This window comes from Thermobia domestica, chromosome 2 (genome assembly GCF_964235325.1).
Source record: "Thermobia domestica chromosome 2, izTheDome1.hap1.1, whole genome shotgun sequence".
Lineage (NCBI taxonomy): Eukaryota > Metazoa > Arthropoda > Insecta > Zygentoma > Lepismatidae > Thermobia > Thermobia domestica.
In genome coordinates, this window is record NC_137455.1 from 166,123,758 (window position 1) to 166,146,861 (window position 23,104).

General features: G+C 34.9%; 1 long non-coding RNA gene across 1 annotated transcript in view; it reads right to left on the reverse strand.

Annotated features, from left to right (window-relative positions):
- The window catches only part of LOC145679770 (uncharacterized), a 183,119-nt gene that overhangs the window by 141,650 nt on the left and 18,365 nt on the right, over window positions 1–23,104 (reverse strand). The window contains exon 2 of the long non-coding RNA XR_014130527.1: window positions 1,948–1,998. This is a non-coding gene — a long non-coding RNA (uncharacterized LOC145679770). The remainder of the gene's footprint in view (window positions 1–1,947; window positions 1,999–23,104) is intronic.

The following is a 23,104-nucleotide window of genomic DNA, read 5'->3' on the forward strand; positions in this document are numbered from 1 at the left end:
AGATAGCGAGCGACAGTTTTGCCAAACGAAAAAATTAAGAACCAGATACAGTAGAGCGTCGATTATCCGAAGTAATTGGGGGACATGGGTATTCGGGAAACTGGTTTGTTCGGATAATCGAACTGTACATATTTGTTTGCCAAAAAGAAGTACTGTACTGTAAATTTATTCATAAAAAGAAGTGTGCTGATTGTTGAAACACAGCGACTGGCGGCTTGGCCGGTCAGCAGCGCCTTATGAAGGCCCCATTAGAAGCAATGTTCCCCCAGCGGTGGCTCAGTGCGGCGACTACTGTGGGAAACTTGGTTTGGGAGTGAGGGGGATGATGGACGGTAGGGTGGGAGAGTAACAGTTGCGAGCAAGTACACAGTTCGGTTAAGCGGTCGTTCGGTTGACCGACGTTCGGATAATCGACGCTCTACTGTAACTCCAAGTTTCCGTGAATCGAGGTGGCGTAAGTTGAAGTATACGTAAAGTTGCGCACGAGATGAAACGTTACAGAATTGTCATGTTAAGATTCAGTACTAGACGTACCTATAGAAATAAACACATTTTTAGAGATGAGACTTTACTCTCACGATATATTTTCGATACGAGACAGCCTCAATTCTTGTCTCGTTAGCATCCTTACATATATGGGCATAAAAATGAGTTACATCGTCCAGCTATTTCATAAACTCAAAAATGAGGATCACAAGAACTTTGTCGTTTACGAGATAATTCTTAACGTTTTTCGAGTTCTTGCAGTAATAAGGTGAGCTTGGTGTAAACAATGTTTATGCATCACACAGTTTTTTATTTTTAACGAAATATCATTACTGTAAAGCGTTGTCTCAATAAATTCATAATTATAACAATTGAGGAAATATGAAGTTTTCCATAGTGAGAGACGAACACTATACATAAGCTCCCCGAATAGGGAGAGGTGCAGAGACTCACTTTAATCAAGCATTCCGTTAAAATAAAGGGGTTTCAAATCGATATAAAGGGGTTTCAAATCGGTCTGCAACCTTCTCGTAGTAAACCGTGCCAACTATAATTGTTCTTGGCTAACTGCAGAGAATTTCAAACCAGAATATATTTTGTAATTGTAATCACTATGTTGAATTCACCATCTTGAATTTTGTAATTTTGACGTTAGATTCTGAATCAGCTGTCCTAAAAAAAAAAAAAAAGCTGGCAGTATGTTTTCTCCTATATTAAATGATTGTTTTCTGTCTAGGCTTGGAGACTACCCCTAACGTTCAAAGGGTGGTTTCCATCCTTAAAGTTTCACCATTGCCGAAACCAAAAATTCGTGTCGATTATTTTTCGATGTTCTACAAGTGTGCAAAGTTTCATTCAGATCGGTGAGTGACACTTCCGTAAGTCTCTTTGTAAGTGCCGTTTGTAATGTCCTTGGTAACTATTAAAAATTTTTAGTGATGTTTCTTCTCAAAGTCCTAATATACGAGCACTTCCCCAAAGTCATTAAGGAAATGAAAATGAGATATCAAAGTAGTTGAAATGTACACATTGTAGGTAAGTGCTTTCGAACTGTACAACATGAGCTTTCTCAAATGTCAGAAAAGAGATCTAGCAACATCAGAAGAATCGCAAACAAGAAAACTGGAAGTAACAAAATAAAGCACGAAAAATAACATGTCTACATTCTAGAATTGTACAAAGTAGATATAGAAGTAGGACAGAGTAAATGTTTATTTAGTATGTACAACTTAATTAAAAACATCCAAGAAATTGTGAGGAAATTCTGAAAGACAAGGAAAATTAGTCTTAAAAAAAAATCTACAATTCCGAAGACTATAAGTATATTTTGTTCAATATTTGAAACAAATATTTTTGGCCCTTCTTTTTCTTTAACCTTGAGATGTTATAGATCATCTTCTTTAAATGATACAATTTGAAAAAATATATTTACTTTCATAAAGCAGAATATATTTTACTTACCTTGTACGGCTACCCGTTTCGCCTTGGAATACTCCATATGATGCATTGATGCTACGGAGAAATGAAACTATTGCTTTAGCTAGCTATTTTATAAACATGGTCAAGTGTATAAGCAAGTATGCATAAACATAAATACTAGAATAGACTCTGTATTGTGGAAGTTTATGCGATTTACTTTTCTCATATCGTTTTCATGTAAGAATTAAGTGTCGTTTACACTCCATAAAAGTGCAGCTACGCATGTGAATCAAGTTAAGAGTCAATAATAAATTATATTGTATGGTTTATAGTAGAAGATATGTTTGCACCTGAACTGTTATCAGATGATTTTTATACTAAAATAGTGAAGTAAATGATGCTGACTGTTAATGAACGAATTAGAGTTTCGTCTCATCTGTTTGCAATATATGTACTGTGAGGGACTGCATTGGTACTCAATTACAAGAAATACAAACTATCTGCCTCTCAATAGTCTGCATAGATATACTGAGATATGCGAAGTATCATCCTTCAGTTGAAATGCATTATACTATAAACTGAGTATGAGATATAATTTTTTTTTCGTAAAAAATTCCATGACGAGAAAAGAAAGTTTCTAACTTTCTTGAATGAGAAAATTAGCAAACCCAATAAAAATATCAGTAAACAATATTTTAAAATAGACTATAAACATCATTTCATTCTTTGAGAAATCTGGTCACAAGTAATCAGAGATTTGCATTACTTGTGTCATAATCATCATCATTAATAATAATGTTATTAGTAAGTTTCTTTTAGTAAAATTATTATATTTCTAATTCAAATTTATTATTTCTGTCTTTTTTTAAAATTTGGAGACCTGTGTAGTTTTATTTTTAAAGTATACCGGTTTTGAACCGATGAAATGTCAACAAGTATAACATGAAGAAATTATGTTAGGTCACAGAAGAGGTTAATTATACATCAGTGTTTGTTTATAAAAAGTCTTATATGCATGACGTGTTATAATATAATGAAATCTCACTCGTTTATAAGATATAATGAGATTACATAATAATAAATTGTGTTGCTGAATTGAAAAAAATGAGAGTCGTTAATTGCTCTGATCTAAAGATTGTTTGTACTGATCTTGTCGGAAGAACCTACTATAGTTAGTAAGAAACCCAGATTTATTCTCACAAAATTATACTATAATGGTCTATAAGTATCAAAGCTATCGAAACGCATTAGTATGGTGGAAATAATTATAGGCTAGATAACGTGAAAATAGTAGTTCTCCCGAAAGAAACGGTGTGTCTAATTAATTGTTTATGCTACACAACACCAAACTAAACATAATTTAATTATGATCTCAGAGAAGAGTTTGAAAATAATAATTTACAAATTCGACGAATTGTATTCTAACCAGTATAAAAGGAAACTTGTATTAATTAACCAAACTCTCCATATAGTAAACGTTCAATGGACATGAGAGTCTAGTTCGTAGTTTTGGTCATTTGGGACATATTTCGTCTTTCAGAAGTATATCTAAATCTCCTTTCAGGACTTAAAAGTTTCACGTCCGGTATTGTAAATAGGCCTCTTATAAGGTAAAACAGTGTAAAACCCTTTAGTTAAGTATTCTGTACGTACTTTATGTCTACTATTTTTTTAACAGCTTTGTTACTGCAACTTGATTCCCTTGTGATCTGAATTCATGATATGCAAACAAAAGTCATTACCTTAATTATTATCATAATTAACAGTTATTTAGATATGACTTACATTGTCTGCTCGTCTTTACTACTACATTTCTATGCTCATTCACGATATGTTATCATTAATAATTCAGTATTGTTGTCATAATTTTATTAATTGAAAAATATCATTCTGCCTTGTGTAAAAGTAAGAAAGATATTGGTCATAATGATTGACAAGTTATTTCAGTACCAGTCCAAAAGTTTAATTTGCAATCCACCAGTTATTATTTTTATTATTACCAAACTGAAGGAATTCAACAGTAAGATATGAAATATCTCTTAAAGTCACATCTCTTATAAATTTAAAATATAAATTATTCATTGGTCACTTTTCTGTAAGTGTTAGTATATACACCGTGTTTATCGTGAAAAGTATCATCTTCAATTCGACTAATTAAAAAAAAAAGAAACTAGAAGAAACGGAGTCGTACGATATGTAAATTAAAGCTAGAAATGAAAACATCTTCTGTTGTCCTAATTCAAATGATTCAGAAGTAATTAAATACAAAATACTAACAAATAGATTTTGTTTGAGTGATGGCTATGATTTTGCAAACTTAAAGCAATTCCGAGCTCATGAGAATCCATATTAGTCTATGCATGACAAATTATCTCAAAGTTTTAACACGACTTTAATTTGAAGATAACGAAGATATGCAGTAATATCTCTATGTATCAAATTATGCTACATCACCTTGGATGCATTGCAAAGATAGCAAGGTCCTCTATATTTTTATACAAACTCTATGGTTATACGACTCCAATTTGTTGTTACGGAAATGCGCATATCATTACATTTCAGCATACGCTAAAGCACCGAAATTTCTTCACTCCAGCCAGTGCATAATCAGCTCTTTTTGACCTAACGTAAAGCACTGTATGTGCATCTACAGCGAGTATACACTGAGAAAAAATGTATGTAGCGTACTTATAAACGTAGGTTACATTAATTCCTGTAATTTTTGGACTTAACGTACAACCGTATATAACATCCTGCAGCAAACTATAGCTGAAAAAGTATGTATTATACGTACTGTCCGCATAAGCTCAATGACGTCAGTCGTGTGACGTCATCTGCAGTAACAAGTATATACGGAGGTGATATCTAGCTTTGTGACGTCAGGACTGTATGTAGCATGTGGGTTAATAATGACGACACACACTGACTATCAGAACGGAGCATAATTTCAAGAAGTATGCAATATACGTTCTGTACGTATGTTTCTTGCGTTCAAGCCCAAGACAGCATCTATATTGTGCTTATGCCGCGTACGTATGGCTAGATATAGTATACGTATTGTATGTATGTATTATCCAGATTTTCTTTATGCCGCACACAGCTTGTCCAAATACAGCATACAAAATATCCGTATACACCATAAAGAGTGCACATATGTAGCTTAAGACTGTCCGCATGCAGTATACAGATTACACGAATGTAGCGTACAGGCTGGCCATATGTAATGTATGGATTGGATGTATGTCGCATACGTACATCGCATACGTATTGCCTTTTCGTAATATACTTATTGGACGTATGCAGTATATACATTGTACGTATGTTTCTTGCGTTCAACCCCAAGACAGCATCTACATTGTACTTGTACCTCGTACGTACGACTAGATACAGTATACGTATTGTACGTATGTATTATACAGATTTTCCTTATGTCGCACTCAGATTGTTCAGATACAGCATACAGAATATCCGTATGCACCATACAGAATGCACATATGTAGCTTACAGACTGTCTGCATGCAGCATATAGATTATATGTATGTAGCGTACAGGCTGGCCATATGTAATGTATGGATTGGATGTATGTAATTTATAGATTGTTCATATGAAATATACGGATTTTACCTGTATCGCTTACGTATTACCTTTCTGTAATATACAGATTGGACATATGCAGGATCTAGATTGTACGTATAGTGCACCATTATTGAAGTGCTGCAACATACTGAGAAATGCATGATACATTCTTACTGTAATGTTGTCATATATTGTTTCTCTCTGTATGAAAACAAAAATAGCTAAATTATGGTTGATCTCCTTTGTGCTAATAATAATGAAACAAAAGTACTACACTTTTCAAATCTTAGTTTGGAGCAGTGAAACTGTCCAGAGAAATGTATTTATCTAATTCGTTGGAAAACTACTGCAAAACCAAGTGGTGAAAAGTGACACAAGTGTTTATTTTTAACATTATTGGCACAAAGAAGGTTAACCATACGTTAAACTATTTTCGTTTTCATACAAAGCAAATCAATATGTGACATATTACTGTAAGAATTAATCATACGTTTCGCAGTAAGTTAGTTGCAATACCTCAATAAAATGCAAAATGCAAAGCCATGTACAATCCTATATTCAAACTCAAACAACATTTACGTACAGTCATTTATTAAGCTGTTATCATCTATTGTTTGTGCTATATAAAGATGATTTTACCTCATTCTTTTCCTTAATAGTATCCTCTTCCAAAATGCAGGAGTTGTTACCACAATAGGCCTAAATAGGATTTTCCAGAAATAACTTCTCTGTATATTTTAATTAACAGATAAGTTGTTTTTTAAATGTCGCAATAATTAAAAAGATGGTATCAGCCGAAAACGTGTTCACTCACAAGATGATTCCTACACAGTAGTTGCCATTAAAAATACAACACCAAGGAGGAGACAGGGTAGCTGCGCCAAAGTTCTCAGGTCGATACCTAATAGTAAGTGTAGAATATGCTTAAACTTACCGCTGTATTCACTGTGTGACAACGTGGTGATAGCGGAGTAGAACTAGCGACAGTCAGCGTTATGGAGCCCAACATTAACATCCAGAACGACTGCAACACAGCAAGGCATCAAGAGGGTGTTCTCTTCTGGTATGGGAAGCCATGCATTTTCGATCCAATGTCTCAGCTCATCAACTGTAGCTGGTGGAGTTCGCAGGATGAGAGGCGTTGTGCAGCCATCGACCAAACATATCTATCCTTCCCTGCTCTACACATTCTACAAATTTGGACTTTCCTGGATGTCTCCTTTTTAGTGCAACATTTTAAGCACCGAGCAGTGTAACAGTCTCATACATTACTTAAACAAAGAGCGGTGATTCTAAGAATTGTAAGAATATAATTGAATATATAACACTGGCTTACAGTGGTTTTGGTGCCGGGTGTTTCTTAGCTGATTTGAAGTAGAATTGGGACGCTGAATCCAAATATGGCGTTAGTTTTCCCCTAACAGCTTTAGTTTTTGAGATATAGGAATTGCAAGACTGACCTGCTACAACGTTGAAAATTGCATAGGTGCTGTTTTACTGTAAGTGAAAAGAAAACTATGACATTTAAATCTGTTATTTGGAACACTTTGAAAATAATGAAAACCATATAAACACAAACATCAAGTACATAATAACTCTGTAACTACATTTTATAATAGTTTTTATGAATAAAAAATCAAATAATTTGTTCAAAACGATCCAGTCAACACTTCGGAAGCTTCGTTTTCGTGACATCCTTGAATGTTTCTTTGCACAGTCTCTTTTTAGGTTCCAGCAGTAATCTGCCATCATATGGGCATCCCATCTTCCTTGGTAGCGGTCCTCCATTGTTTTAATATCTTGGTGAAATCTTTCACCTTGTTCTTCACTCAGACTGCCTACGTTGTCTGGGAAACGGTCCAAATGGCTGTGCAGGTAATGAATTTTGATACTCATATTACATCCAAGTTTTTGGAATGCATTAAGCATCTGGTTCACTAGCTCAACATAGTTATCAGCTTTATTATTGCCAAGGAAATTCTTGATAACTTCTACAAATGAGGTCCAAGCTCTGCGTTCAGTCTCATTCATGGACTCCACGAAAGCCGGATCTGTCATGAGTTGTCTTATTTGGGGACCATCAAATATTCCAGCTTTTAATTTTTCTGTGCTGATCTGAGGTAGCTTGTTTCCCATGTAAGCAAAGCACGGCCCGTCCTTATTTAGCGCCTTTACAAACTGCTTCATCAAACCGAGCTTGAGATGTAGAGGTGGCAAAATGATTTTGTCACACTCAACAATAGGCATGTTAATAATATTTTTCTTACCAACAACCATGTCGTCTCTCTGCGGCCACTCTTTTTTTGACCAATGGTTTGCTTTGTCTCTGCTATCCCACAGACATAGAAAACAAGGATATTTTGTGTAGCCACTTTGCTGTCCAAGAAGAAAGTTCACCATCTTCAAATCCACACAAATCACCCACTGATGGTCCTGATATTTAATTTTTTCCATAACCAAAGCAATTGCTTCATATTCTTCTTTCAGTCGTGTTGAATGAGCGATTGGAATTGAGCTATATTTATTGCCAGTGTGTAGAAGGACGCATTTTAAACTTCGCTTGGAGCTATCAATAAACAGGCGCCAATCATCTGGATTGTATTCTGGAAGACCCATGTGTTCTAGGAGACCTCTAACATCGTGACAGAATACGAGATTTGTGTCTTCAGTGAAAAATGGTAAAAACTCCTTTTCCCTTGTTCGGTAGAATGTGATTTTAGTTCCTTGTTCTAGTACGTTTTTCTCCTTCAATCTGGAAGCAAGTAATTCAGACGATTCTTTTGAAAGATTAAGGTCCCTAACTAGATCATTTAGCTCATCTTGATTAAACTGTTGAGGAATTGTTGACATTCCCTCATAATCACTGTCACTTCCATCATCCATGTCACAAGAATGTTCACTACGTTCGTTTTCAGTCTCACAAAGCTCTGGCAAGTGGTGAAACGTTGGGATTGGTATTTCATCGGAATGAACAACTGGACGTCTTGCTGAAGGCAGATCAGGATATGTCCACTTGTTCCGGTTATTTCTATTCATACCCGTAACATTTACCAGGCAGAAATAACAGTCATCAACATGGTTTGTGGGTTCCCTCCAAACCATTGGAACACCAAACTTAAGACTTTTTCTTTTTCCAGTTGTCCACTGTCGCAAGTGTTCAGTACACATTTTACACACAATATGTGGAGCCCACGTTTTATCTTGGTCCCCTAGGCGTACACCAAAATATGCATGATATGCTTTTTTTACAAAGTCACTGATATGTTTTCTATTGTCTTTAAATGTGTACTCACCACATATGTAGCAAAACACATCAGGATGGTTAACACAACTTCGACTTGAACTCATTTTATGTTCAGGCCACTAACACGGATGTTAAATATAAAGCCTTAGTATACGCGATACAAGTTTTGATTTCAGAACAAAACTCACATGTTCCAACATGTCACTCCACCTGCAAGACAACAACTACGATCCACTAGCCAAGTAGAATACCAATGCAATCTAGTGGACGTTCCTGGAACTACTATATGACTAGTTTCCGTTTAGTACCGACAGATAGCAGCACTAATGAGAAAAGAGCGCCGTTCTTCCAAATAGAAATCTCTATAGAGCACAGTAGGATTTATTTGAGTTGCAGAGTTTATAAGATCATATTCAAACTTGTTATTACGAGAATATTTGTATTTCTTTTGCTTATTTTGTATACTATTGCAAGAAGCATGCAGAAATAGTGGTTACATCATTTATAATTTACATATTTATTTTGGATTGTAATATTTCTTCCACATACATTGTAACGTAAATAACACTACTGGTACAGTAGCCTGTATCTACCAAAGTAGAGCTGATAGAAAAAAACTGCTTACATTATTGGATTCAGCGCCCCACACATAGTTAAAATCAGCTCTAAAATTTTAGGCACCAAGAAAATTTTTTTTTCTGTAGGCCTGTGTAATTGAAACAGGTTATATCAAACTTTGCAATTGAGAGCACGAAAAGAAGTATAGCTAACGGAACACTGATTTTAACCAGATAATAAGTAAACTCAACCACACTCAGTACCGTTAGTTCCTTGGTATTATCAATGAGTCAGAGATCATCGTATCTCTTTTAGTGTAGATTTTTGCATTTGGTTAACGCTAAAAATACCATAACCCAATACCATAACTCACAAGGTTATTTGAGGGAAACACTAAACTATTCGATCGACACCTGCGGCCTTGTCAGCACTGGAGGAACGAAACATATTTCATACAAAGTATAGCGACGTATGAAGACTCCTTTTCATACGATTTGGAGAAGGAAACATCGGAAGAAAGCAACATAGAAATATATAATGATTTCTCTGGATAATTTGGATTAGTCCAGAACTTGAACAAAAATAATCTTAAAATATATTCTTTACACATATTATGTTGGTAAGTCCAACATTTTTTTTTCTTCCTTCGGATTCCCAATAAAGTTGACTACTGAAAAGCTGAATTACAGCTTCTGTGTTAAAACAACACCCTCGCCAGACATGTTCAGTATACACATTGTCATACATACAGAACAATATATTAGTTATTAATGCATATCTGAAATAATAGTGCTTAGTACAGAATTTTAATTTATTTAATCGGAATTGCACAATGATAAAAAATATTGCGAGGGATAATGATCTTATTTATAGAGAAAAAGGGTTGAAATGACCCAACACTAACATTTTCTTTATACATCCATAATATTTTATTTTAATTTATGGAACAAAGAAATAATTTTTAGTGCAGTACCTTTATTAAGGTTACATATTCGTACAAAATGTAAATACAATACGGTCTGTCTTCAGAAAGGACGTGCATTTACCCACAACCTACACTGCTTCTTTTCGTTGTCTTCCAAGCAGAATCCTGGTTTTGTTTTGATCCACGAAATATCTGAAACAAAAATCCAAAAATATTTAAAATGTTGCATTCAGTGTGCTTAACTTTGTTGTACTTAACATATTTGAGATTAAGTGGACAAAATCTGGTCGGACAGGTGTGAACTTTTAGGTTTTGGGTAGAAAAACTATGAATTTTGAAAAAGTGTTTATTGATGCTGAATAACTCAAAATGTATTACTCTGCAAAAGTAAGTGGGTACCCCAATGACGTTCGGGGATACCATGGGGTCCTAGTGTCTGCATTTATATATATATATATATATATATATATATATATATATATATATATATATATATATATATATATATATATATATATATATATAGGCTTCGGATTTTTAGGTCCCAAAAAATTCAAATTAGGATTTTAAAAAGTGTATTTTAGGATTTTATAGGTTTTTAAAAACACCGTTTAGGATTTTTAGCGTTATATTACTGAAAACGGAATATTACCACACTTTAAACACTTTGTTAGCTATTTCATACTTAAATGGTAACCTTAATTTAGTAAGCTTTATGCTAACCAGTCTTCTGCGTAATAAAAATAATAAAACTTTTCTTACCTTGGCCTTTTTTTGATAGCTGAAATATAGTTTAACATATGTATCGCCTGTAGTACTATAGTAGTAGTAGTAGTAGGAGTAGTAGTAGTAGTAGTAGTTTTTTGTCAGTTTTCTTGTATTTGAAATTTTATACAACACTACAAATATCACTTCACTTTTCTAACGATACACTGAGGAAATACGAATGTTCAAATATTGTTTTTCCGGTACTTTTCATGTTTTCTATAGCACAAAAAGTGGTCACTTCACTCTCTGTAATGGCACTGAACAATAAAATATTTGGCAAGATTTTCTGTTGTGAACTCTTTCCTGTCGTCTGACAAAATTCTCTTGAATGCAGAAAAACTGCGTTCCACTTCACACGATGTAAGAGGCGCATATTTCATACTGACTAATTCCTCGGGATTCCATAGCAAATTTTCTTGGACATTGTCTCCACGAAGAATTTGGCCCACTAGTTGTATCTGTGTGAAATCAGGACTGCGTTCCAAAATCGCCTCCAATTTGTCCGCAATTTTTGTTCCAACTTCCCCAGGTACTTTTTTCTCTTTCACTTCTTGAAGAATTTTAAGAGCTTCTGTTAGTGGTAGTGTAGAGTTATTAAACTCACCTGCTTGTCACATGCTTGGCAAAAGATAACTTTGCCATCAGTTGTGAAGTTGTTGTCCGATATTATCCATTCTCGAATTAGAGCACTTTTGGATGATTTTTGTTTCGGCATGATCTTTCCTTTTCAATTCCAATCTTCAATGTTAAGGGAACTCGTACAAAGTTGATATGATCCAAATGCAATCCCAATAAACACACTTCCTTCTCCTTCCTTACAAGGTTAGAACACTGACACAATGTCCATTGCTGACAGGGAGAAGAGGTCAACGTCATCAGCTTAAACTTTCTATCGAATGACCGCGCACCTGTTGTTGCTAAAAATAAACTTGCTGACCCGCTTATTCACAATCGCAGCCGCAAATTACAAATAAACATGAAGGAAACTTTGTTATTGCATTGTTGAAAACTGGTTGACTACGTGTTTGAAAGTATTTTTCAAGTTAAAAATAACTAGAAAGAATCATTTAGGACGTTATAGGTTCTAAAAGCTAATTTAGGATTTTTTAGGTCCTAATCCCCCAATTAGGACATTTTAGGTCCTATAAAACTAATTTAGTTCTACTTATAGCAACTTGAAATGTAAAGAAAACACGAATTTTTTGAATTCACTGTACAGGAATAAAATAGGTTCGAACCTAAGAATCCGGAGCCTATATATATATATATATATATATATATATATATATATATATATATATATATATATATATATATAATGTGAAGAACGGATATAAGTTTACCGAAAACCGCAACTCGGTAAGCCTTATGGATATCGAGGTATGGAAAAATAAAGAGTGACACCATAGAAGTGTGAGGTTTGTGCACTAGATGGTGCAGTTTCGAAAACGTAATTATCTATGGTTAACAACAACCTCGAAAGTAGTTTTAATTCAATACACTACACACACGCCTTTATGGGGGATTTCGGGTACCATGACATTCGTAGTACTCCCATTTCTAAACATTCAAAAATATGTCGTAATAAACTTTTAAGGAATGTTACAGGTGTGTGTTTACTGAAACCGCAAGTCAGTACGCCTAACAGTTACCGAAATATGGTGAAATAAAGAGAGACACCATAGGTGTGTGGGGTTTCTATACTAGACAGTGCAATTTAAAAAATTAATTAAAATATGAGTAACTGCTATCAAGATATTATCAAATAACGGGAGGATCCATACAGTTATGGAGTTTTCGTGTTAAGTGCTAAAAGTTCGAAATCGGTCATGGAATGTTACTACGCACCAATAGCAATTTCATCCTAGAGAAATTAGGTACTTCCGTGGGGATTTAGAACATCATCTACCAAGATTAAATTTTAAAAGCTTTGGAAAATATATCTAGACATTTGTTAAGAGTATTAGAAATATGTGTTTACCCAAAACTTCCAACCAGTACATCTAACATCTAGAGACACCGTGAAATAAAAGCGTATTAGATCTTGAAATTTCAGAAAACAATTATTGGTCCTAAGAAAAATTAATTAATATGGTACTTCTATGTGTTAAGTGAGTACTTCACACTCGTCAGTACAATTTCGATCGAAAGATTAGTTCAGCTCGAGCAATTCCATGCGTTCACCGAGCCCTGAAAAAGAGTAAAAATTCTTTGTCAATATCTAATATAGAAACCAAGATATAAGGAATTATATATTTTATGACATCGTAAATATAGAGACACACATGGATTTGTACTTTTGGATATTTGCTGTAAGAAGAAATTACAGAAAACTACTGTATACACCTTAATTGACAACTAAATGGGCGGGGGCACAGTGGCTTAGTGGTAGAGTGCTTACGGTGGAAGGTTGTGAACCACAAAATTGGCTAGGGATTTCTGTATGCATAAGAGATGTAGTAATCCATAATCGGGGGTTTTCTTTTTGATATAAAATGCCGTTTTTAAGACATAAAAATCTTGCTGGTCTGGCTGTGGAGATCTTGTCCGGCTCCCTTCCCTCTAAAACGGAAGTTATATCTTTGTAATTGTCATCCTTGCGCTGTTCCCTTCCGATATTCGGTAAAAGGTCGTTATCTGCTGCCTCTACGGTATTAACTTGAAGGCTATTTGATTTAAAAGCATAGTAGTCTTTCCCTTTTTCTTTATCATTTTCTTCTTTTTTCCTCTTCTTTCTTAATATCTTGGATTTGTTCGAGCCTGCTGATTATATCTGCTGGGTGTATGGATCCAGGCAAATACGGTATATCAAAATCGTAATCAGCTAAAAATAGATTATGTCTTGTATACTTCCCGACTTTTAACGGCTGGGTGTCCATCGTCGCTATACACTTTGCGTCTACGTACAGATTATTTTTTTTTTTATTTAGTAGAAAGTAGCGAAATTTGCGCAATGTGTATATGAGAGCGTACAACTCTTTTTGTCATATACTAGCTTTCTCTTCAGTTTTTGTCAGTCTTCGAGAACAATAAGCCACAACCTTTTCAGTGTCGGTTTTTGGGTCATAGCAGGCCAATATTCCAGCTATCTGCATCTGGCTGCTATCGGAATAGACGCTGATTTCTAACGAATCGTCAAAGTGAGCAAGTGATGGGGCGTTTAGTATGTCTTCTTTCAATTGTTCAAAGAGAAAGTCGTGATTCTCTGTCCATTTAAATTTAGATTTAGATGTTACTAATTTCTGGAAAGGTTCTATTTTAATCGTAAAGTCTTTAATGTGAGCTCTAAGGTATAAACATAGGCCAAGAAAGCTTTTCAGAATCCGCTTAGTTGTCGGTCTCTTAAAATGTCGTATCTTCTTGGCTATTTTTGGAGATATTTTAATGGATTTCCCCCTAACAAGGTGTCCTAATCCATTAAGTTCCTGATAGCCAATGTGTGTCTTCTTAGGTGATGGCCGAAAATCGTGTTTCCTAAGCTTCTGAAATAATAATTCTAAATTCTGCAAGTGCTGTAGAAAATTATATGAACTAGTGACAAGGTCGTCGGGAAAACTTGTAATCCTATCTGATAGTCCTTCCAAAATTATTCTCGTGGCCACACTGAGACTTTGGGAACTTGTCCTGTGCCCCATTGTGCATCTCAAAAATTCGTATGATTTTCTATTATGATTGAGCTCGAAAGTTATGTATTTACGGCTCTTAGGGTGCAAGAAAATTTGGAAGTAGAATTCGAAAAACCGAGAGTTGTTATGAAAATTTTCCACTTTACAGAGTGTAGAACGTTCTCTGTCGATTGAAATGGCACTGATTAATACCTGGAATATCTGTTACATTTCTGCAGATTGAGAACTATTCGAAATTCTTTCGTATTGGGCTTCTTCAGCAAAAGAAGTGAAGAGAGTTCATTATTGTCAGCAGGCCTGATTATTTTTGCCTTCAGAGTTCCTTTGTGGCTAAGCGGTTAGCGTACGCACCTTTGGCGTGGGAGACCCGGGTTCAATTCCCGGCGCGAGCTCATGTGGTTCGGTTTCCACGTTAATCAGTAGGTCCACGTCTCATATAGCCTCGCTGCTGAAAGGGACCCTAAACTAAAATCAACCCAACTATTTTTGCCTTTATAAGGTCTTGAATCTCTTTATCTACCTGACTTCTGATATTCAATGAAATAAGTGGGGAGCGGTCGTGGAATGCGGCAGACTTAGAAATTCTAATTTTATGAATGTATCTCCTAAAATATCCGATATCATCAGGGGCTTATGTAAAAACGTCTCTATATTTAAATAACAAGTCTTAAACTGCTTGCTTTTGCTTTCTGTACAGGTTGGGGTTAACGTCAAAGAACTCTATTGAAAAGTGTTTTTTTTTTGTATATTAGACGTTCTTCCGTTTCCTCTTTTCTCTTAAATTGATATACTTTTTCAAAAAAATCTGGTTCTTCTTGGGCGTTAAAAGAGATTTCTTGCCCTTCCTCAAGAGCCGCCACTGGCGTATTTCTTTTTATAGTTACGCTTTGCCATTTGGATTTGAAATTAAAATTATCATTTTGCTTGTTTCTATCTTTTGATCGAGGGCATTTAACCTATACTTATCGCGTAATCCAGGAAACTTTGATACATATACATATTATCTGTCGGCTATTTTTTTCTTTCCTGCCACTTGTACATATGAATGAGAATGAGGAGGTAAAATTATATGCTTAGTCACGCATAAACAATTGTGGTCTGTCTTCGATACTATCCGAGTCATAAAAGTTGACAATGTATTTTCTGTGCTTTCGAGTGGTTGCTGTGGTTTTCTTGGATGTTTAAAAAATGAGATTGTATTCTTGTTTAAATCGATGGTGGAATACGAACGTTGGAGAAAGTCGAATCCTATAATTATTGTCATTGTCTTATCAATTACTCTAAAGTAATGAGTGAATGTTGTTTGACCTATTTTAAATTTTATTAATGCTAATTGGTTCAAATGAATGTTATTGCCTGAAATTCCTTTTATTATTGCCTGAAATGGAATTAGACTTGTCCCAGGGGGAACGGCCTGAGCTGGCCAGAGGGAAACAGTACTTCCTGAGTCAATTATCGCATTCTGAAGGACTAATTTAGTTTTAATTGTTAAGTGCGAAATGTTATTTTCGGCCTCTAATGTACTGTTTTCCCTTCTTTCTGCCAATGTTCTGTTTTCTCTTTTATTATAGAAATTTCGTAGTTTTCGCCAGTTTCTCTTAGGTCTCCTCTTTCCGTGTGATGGTGACTATCTGGCTTCTTGTTAATGGGCTGCCTTATGAGCTTTTTAGACGCTTGTAGCAAATAGATGCACCATGCCCCCGCTTCCACCATATTGGCCACACCAAAATTTGATCTTCTGTGGGAGGACCTTGTTGATTGTTCGTCCCGTTACTCTTACTATTTCTCCTTCTGTTTCTCTGGTTCCTATTCTTCGGATGGCTTTTGTAATTCGTCTGGGGTATCACCAGCGACAATTCTGCCGTTTTACTGGCCAAGGTAGAGAGGTCACATTGTGGAGGATTTTGGTCTTGGTGGGAAACGTTCTTAGGTTCCTGACTTGAGGTTTCAAATTCTTGAGGATTGGGTTGAGAAACCGCTACGGAAGGATTAATTTGTTGTTGATATGCAGGTTTAAACTGTTCATTGGTTGTGTAACACGTTGCATTTGTACAGGATAGGTATAATGATATAACAGTTGTCCAGGATATATTGACTTTGGCTCGGTTGGTAAACCATAGGATATATTCTGCGGGTTAGGTATATTATTTTGGCCGTATATCATATGTAATTTTGTGATAGTTCTGCATACTCTCTTTTTCTTAGAAGGTCATTGGCGGCTTCCAAAGTGTTTAATTTAGTCTGTAGCGCTTCCACCGTTGCAAACCTTTCTAATGCTAACTTATTAAGGGGATACCTCTGCAATCGCAAGGGTAAATTATGGATCTTTTGTTCTTCAGTCGCTTCCGGTATTAACTGACTTATTGCTCAAAGCTTGCGTAAAAAGTATGAGTCTAGTGGCTAGTCCATTGCCTGTTGTATCTCGAACAATTCCTGTTCTGCTTTATACGATAGAGTCTTTGGCCTATATAAAGCTACTAACTTAGATTTTAGATTGTCATAGGCCATCGTATCAAATTGATTTTGATTTTTAAGCTGTAATACGAGATCTAGTGCCGTGTCTTATGAATATATTGGTAGAATTTCCTTTTTCTTAGCCGGTGACCATGCCTGCATTGCTGACATATGGTCGAATAGCATGAAAACCTGTCCGGGTCCTCATGCACGTGTCCCGCCTACTTCGTTAAGTGTGGCATATTAAAGGATAAATCAGATGCACACTCTGTCATATTCGTGTTATTCTCTCCTCAAGGCAGCTTCGCGAGGCTTGGTTGTAGAAAGGACCCCTAGTCTAGTGCCACCTCGGGAAAGGATAGGTGTACATCTAGTCCAGTGCGACCTCAGGGCGGTGTATGTGATTTAATCAGTTGGACGACTGATGCTGGGTCCCTCGGTGATCCTCCTTTTATTTGTCCTTTTCGGGTCCTTCCGTGAGGTCCGTCTTCTTTCGGCGTTCCTCGGTGCGTTTCGTTCTTCGGTTTCTTTTCTGCTAGGTTGTTTATAATCAATAGCACGTGTTGAGTTGACACGTGCGTCTGTCGTAATCTGGGGATCCTTCAATAAAAAAGCACTGTTTATCAGCTTAAGGTTAAGAATAGTGTATAAAGTACTAAGCTTAATAACTGTGCATCACTTTTAGCACTCAATAAAGAAAATTAAAAGGTTTTTACATACTTTCTAAAGCAATTTCAGAAAGAAAAATGTTAACTGAGTTCCAAAGTTATTTGTGTATCACTTTAACATTAAGAGTACAATTTAAATGCTATTATAATAACTATACGTCATTTTAAGACTCAACAATGAAAATAAACATGTTTGTACATACATTTTTAAAACAATTTGAGAAAAAATAAGTTAACTGAATTCAAAATTTAATTATAAATCACCTTAAGCATAAGAACACACAATAAAATATTGAGAATTATAATATTGCATTACTTTAAGCACTGAAGAATTAAAACAAGAATGTTTTTAGCTACTTATATTGTATTTACATGTTGTTATTTCTCATTAACATGTTTTTTATAACTCACAATCTGGTTTAGGAATACGCACGAAAAAAAATCCTCTCTAAAAGGTGGCGCGAAAATTATGTCTTATCTCAGAAACTGTATTTGTTTCTATTGGAAGAGCTTTGTTTTATGTCGAATTTCATAACAAAAATTCTGTCACGTCTCGTCTCTTGTGCATCCCTAATCAAGACCATAGCCAAGAACCTCATTTCAGAGGGGATTCGATAGAGCTTTGCGATATCCGAATTTAGATATAGATAATCGATATCGACAAACTATCGAAACTTGTTCGAAATATCAAAAAATACAGCAATATCGAAATACAAGCAATATCAAAAATCAAAAATATAGAAATATGAAAAAGATTGATAATATCGATATATCGATCAAACATTTCGATTCGATAATTTGATATTTCAAAACATCAATCGTTCGATCAAAATATCGCACAACCCTAGGCTCCAACTGCTGCCACCTTTAAAATTAATGTGAAAATTGCTAACTAATCTTCTGTAAGTACCGTAAGATGGGATTATAATGGACTTCAAGGTTAAATTTGCAAAAAATACGAAAAAAATTTGCACACGTCCTATCACGGTCGCCAAAATTTGTAGTGGTACTACAAAATTTACTTAAAAGAACGGTCACCAGAACTCTTCGTAAGCCATGCAATGACCAACTGTCAAATATTTTTGTTTAACAAGTGCATTTATCATCAGCTTAATGATAATTATCTTTTCGTTTGAGACTAATATTTAGATTAGTTCATTTTGACCTTGTATGTGAAAGACAACAATATTTGCGTCATTATTGATTACGAGGAGTTCGAAAATGGGAATAGAATAGACAAGAAAAAAAGAGAAAGAACGAGAAGAAGGTTCAAAGGCAGGAAAAGAAAACTAGAGAAAGACGAGAATTAGAAAAAATAACTTGAACTCCTGTGATACTAAATGAGAAATAAATCTGGGAAAAGAAAAAATAGATCCGTCCTGAGAACAAAAAACTATAAAAAATTAAAAAGTCAAACTTAGGTTGAAACCCCAATGCAATCCCACACATGTTACCTTTCTTCAGTAACTAGATAAAAACAACTTCAATTTTGATTTATTCAACACAGACTAATCTGTCGGAAATGAGAAACTGTACCATGTACTAACTGTGTCTTTTTACAAGGAGATTTACTAGAAAAATCTTGTAGTTCCATTGCTACTACGTACATAACTTCATCAGTCACTTCCAACAGCTTATTACTTGCTATCTGAGAGATCGAAGATTTAAGCTGACGAAACAATAAGTTGTTTTCCCACATTTTCAAATTTCTCTATTTCACTATACTGAATGTGAAAATTGGACGGCGTTCAGAGAGTCACGACTCTGCGAATTAGGATGTGGCTTGTAATGTTTGGTTCATAGTAATTACTAGCACAAAATTATTTTTTTAAATTTTTCTTAGTTTCGGCCGCCCAACTGTGTAGTGTACAAATTTCTTTCTTCTTTGAGGAAGCCTTCTTCGAGTCTTTAATGATTTTTCTGCTGCTGTTGGGGCATTGGATAGTTTCTTTTAGTGTTAGAAATTTCTAAAGGCAGATACCTACAACATTGGCCGAAAGATTTGAAGAAACCCTGATGATTTGGCCCGGATTACGGTGAGTATTGATGTATTTATAGGGACTATTTTCTCCCTATAAACGTATTAATCAGGCACAGACTCGCTTACCTTCTTATCAGGGGACTTAGCGTGGCGCTATTTTAAGCCCGCCCCGTTTCGGCAAAGAGTTATGTTTTGACCTTGAAATCGACGCTTGTCGTATTTGTTTTAGATTCAACTTACCTGGCAGTGGTATACCATCTTAGTTTACTATTTATCTGTTGAACTCATTTCTTTATTTCCTTCACTCGCCTTTTTTCCCTATCGTTTCCTATCTTCCTTCTATATTTTTTTATTTACCTTCTCCCCTCCTCTTTACAAAATATTAAAATTAACGTTTTATAAGAAAATTTATATTTTGCATTTTTTAAATCTTACTTTAAATGTTTGTAGCTTTCAGAGAAATATTGTTTTGTTGCTTCACTGACCGTGCAGAGTGCTAGCTCGTGGGATCAGGTGCTCCTTGAGTATGTTCGAAGGGCAGTGAAAAATAACTTTAATTTTCGGTTTCATCTTTTGGATTTCCTTGAACTAGTTGTCTTGCATCCGGAATGATGATTTGTTAATCTGCCTGTTTTGGTAGAAACTAAATATTCTTTTTTTATTTTTCCTTCTTAAAACGTGTCTCCCTTCTGGTGCGAGTCACCTGATTTTTATTATTATTATTATTATTATTATTATTATTATTATTATTATTATTGCATAAAATGGTAGGACCCACTTAGAATCCAATGGTTCATAGTTTAAAATAACATAATTCGGACATGAATTCAGTAGTTTAGTGTTGTGAGCCCACAATTATATAAGTTTGTAATTTTGCAGTGATGTGGATTTTAGGTAACACAAGGTATATCAGCTATTTTTCCTGAGATACTATGTTAACTGTGCTAGGATGAAATATCTTGATCATTTTATTCATTAGGTTCCAAAATAACTAAATTCCACTTGGGATTACTTTACCAACGAGCTATTAAATTTGAGTTTTTTTCCTTTCTTTTGGAATGTACTGTACCTTAGGATAGGCCTCTTATTGAACGATATTATTTATTTCGGTGTTTTGTCGATATATATATATATATATATATATATATATATATATGTGTGTGTGTGTGTGTGTGTGTGTGTGTTTAAAGATATAAAGGAGTCGAAATGATTGAATGATTCAATATAACTTGTAATAAAAAGTTGTATTATGCACGCGGAAGGAATTATGAATAAATAAATAGATGAATATATCTTGAAAATATATATATATGAGAATATATTGTTGATTTATTCTAGTTAGAGTTATATAAATATAATTGAGGAGAGTTTCTCAGCAAATAGCGTGCCTATCTTCGATAATTTTCGAAACGGTCCCGACCTTCTTTTTTTTCTTTCTTTAATAAGATGCCATATTCTGTAATACTGATAAAATGGTATGAATCTATGTTATAAATGTGTTTGTGTTAACCCTATGTGTTTAACGCCCCCAATATGATTAACATGCATGTAATTGTTTGGAAAGATAGCAGGCTACCGTGAGAATTTTTCTTCGACGAACTTAATAGTAACAAACTAACTCTGTGGTCCAAATTAACTTCATTCTCACGTCTTTCTCTCTCTCTCTCTCTCTCTCTCTCTCTCTCTCTCTCTCTCTATATATATATATATATATATATATATATATATATATATATATATACTACATATCTGCTTCCGCCTCTGTCAACTCTGGTCGATCTCATTGACGCGACATGTTTGCTTTTTATACCCCTTTCATCGTTTACTGAACTAAACAGTAACTATTCTGAAATATACTACTGCGCATGCCTCGTAGATAAATATTTCTGATGCCAATAGTTTCCGTTTTGTCCAAGGAATGTTCTTTTTCTTATTCCCAGCATGACCCTTTTATTACATTATATGAAGAGCATGTAGGTCTAAATACCTCATGTATTACATAGAATGTAGGTTTAACCCTTCCAGCAAAGAAGAAACGTGATCATAGTATACAACCCACAGAAGTGATAGCTGGGAATACAGTGGTCGTAATCCCTAACGACACAGAGAGTGAGCGATGCTCTCCCCTCTGGTCTAGTGGCTAGCACGTGCGCCTTTGGTGTATCATGTCCCGGGTTCGCTTCCCGGCGGGAGAACATTTAAGATTTTTAACTGTCCTCGATGTTTCTGTGTTCGTGTCTCTGTCGTTACAAGTTATTAGGAAAAGCAAGTTAAACGAGTGAAGCAAGTAAAATTAGCAATAAGTGAGTTACTGAAACACGTTCGATGAGTCAGTTAAAAAATGTCGACAAAGCACTGGTTTTTCGCGCCATCCATGCGAGTTCGAATCTATCTTGGCTTTATTTTTTATCCATTTGAGAGAAAGTATTGTTTCTTTTCGCTACAGGTAGTGACTCTTTTCGTATTTTTCATTGTCGTTCACAGTTAAAGTAACTGACTATTCTTATTCTTTCTATGAATGATGGATCTTCTCTTTGGCTTCATGTCAAACACGCTCACGTAATGAAAAGACGCTGTTGATAATAATAATAATAATAATAATAATAATAATAATAATAATAATAATAATAATAATAATAATAATAATAATAATAATAATATGAAATATTACTAGCTAACTCGTGTGTGTATTATGACGATATAATTTTGTATTATTATGTGGAAATAAGTAAGGCTGGGTGGCGCCCCTCCCCCTATTTTTTCGATGCGCCTAATGGGTCCACTGTGTCCAACGTTGGTCTCATTCCAGTATCACCTCCTGTTCTCTCGATAGAAGTTATCGACATTTTGCCTAAATAGGGCTCTGCCGTGGCCCCATGACTCCCCATGACAATGACTCTTCGTTCATTTTGCATTGAAATTGCTTACTTTTTGAGTACTATGAGTGCATACTGTCCAACGTTGCTCCCATCACTCTACAATTTCCCGTTCTCTTGATATAAATTGCTAATATTTTGTTTATAAGGGAGATATGGCGTTACAATCATTACGTTTGAAGAAGAATTGAGGAAGATATAGCCTTGCCACAAAAAACACCTATTATTATTATTATTATTATTATTATTATTATTATTATTATTATTATTATTATTATTATTATTATTATTATTATTGTTGTTGTTGTTGTTGTTGTTGTTGTTTTACATACCACTAATGTTGCCTACCTTTATTTGCAATGCAATGTGTTACTAAGAAGCAAATCAAATAACAATCCTCGCCATTCACGTTCCCGAACTCGAAATACATGATTTACAGTTCTCTGTGTTAGGGGAAAGCACATTTATTATATTATTCTTTCAAATAACAAGTTTCACAAGTTACTTCACTTTCAATGTGTAA